Here is a 1,481-nt window from a genome sequence, read left to right as displayed (position 1 = left end):
ATTTTCAGGCTTCAGAACCTAGACCTTGTCTCCAATCACGGCCCGGGTTTGAAAATGATGCAGAAATCAGAACTCTTTCCCCATGGAAAGAAACCTTGTGGTTGGCATGTTGTCCAAAGTTCAGTGTCATTGAAACCAGTGAAGCCCATGTGGCCCCGCCCATGCTTGCGAACCACATTGGTCACAAACACACATTGTGACCCTCAACATGAGCCCAGTCCTCAGGTAAGGCCTCTCAGTGGCTGGATGGAGAGACAGTATATTGGGCTTGCCATGCCCCTAGGCCCCAATTTTTAACCATAGTTCGGGTTGTCCCTTCACTCTTCCCCAGGGCTCTGCTTTGGAATTCCTCTTTTGGTGGGACACCTGAGGTAACAAACCTGAAAGGAGCCCTCCCATCCCACAGATTGACTAAAAATAATTGGGATCGGGCCCAATCCACAGAGAACAAGATTCATCCATGGCCCATGAGGCCTCCCCAACATTCCCCGGCCATCGCTGATAAAAAATCCTGATTCAAAAGACTGAGCACGCACCTCAGACTCGCTCATTCTTCATATCCTGAAGAGTTCTTCAGATAAGAACCTACACGGCACTCGATTGCACCCAAAATATATAGTCTAACCTGGGCACTAATGCACAGTCTGACAACCTGAGCCCGGACCTCGTGACCAACACCCAGACAGCTGACCGCACACTGAGCACATCAGACCCGCCATGGCCTTAGGTCATCATCTCTTCCCTACCTCAGTTTGCAAGCTTCAGAACCTAGACCTTATCTCCCATCACTGCCCAGGGGTGACTGTGATGCAGAAATCAGAACTCTTCCTTACCCATGGCAAGAAACCTTGTGGTTGGCATGTTGTTCAACGTTCAGTGTAGGAGAAACCAGCATTCACCCTGAGGCCCCGCCCATTCTTGAGTGCGACGAGGGCATAAACACGCATTGTGACCCTCAGCGTGAGTCCTGTCCTCTAGGACGTCCCCTCAGTGCCTGGAACTTTAGATGTCATAATGGGCTTGACATATCCCTAGGCCCCAAATTTTAACCTGATTTCTGGTTGTCCAGTCGCCCCTCCCCAGGGCTCTACTCTGGAATCCCTCATTTGGTGGGACACCTGAGCTTGAAAAACAAAACAAAACAAATCAACAACAACAGAGCAACGGACTTCTTCTTTCCCACAGAATGACCACAAACTCTTGGGACGGGGCCAAACCCCCAGAGAGTAAGACTCGTCCATTTCCCATGAAGTCACCCGGAAATTTCACGACCATGAGTGACACGATATCCAGAGACAAAAACGTGAGCAAGAGCCTCACACTCGCCCCTTTTTCAAATCGCGAAGAGTTCTCCTCATGGTCTGTAAATCAGTCGTGCCATACCTATGACCCGAAACATAAGCCGAGTTTGTGTTTTCAGACAACTGTCCAAACAGCCCTGGCCTACACACCCTACAGGCTCAGGCCACTGGATCCAAACC

This window comes from Mustela putorius, unplaced genomic scaffold, assembly GCF_011764305.1.
Source record: "Mustela putorius furo isolate JIRA1106 unplaced genomic scaffold, ASM1176430v1.1 tig00001665_pilon_pilon_pilon, whole genome shotgun sequence".
NCBI classification, from domain to species: domain Eukaryota; kingdom Metazoa; phylum Chordata; class Mammalia; order Carnivora; family Mustelidae; genus Mustela; species Mustela putorius.
Note: the sequence above shows the minus strand (reverse complement) of the source record.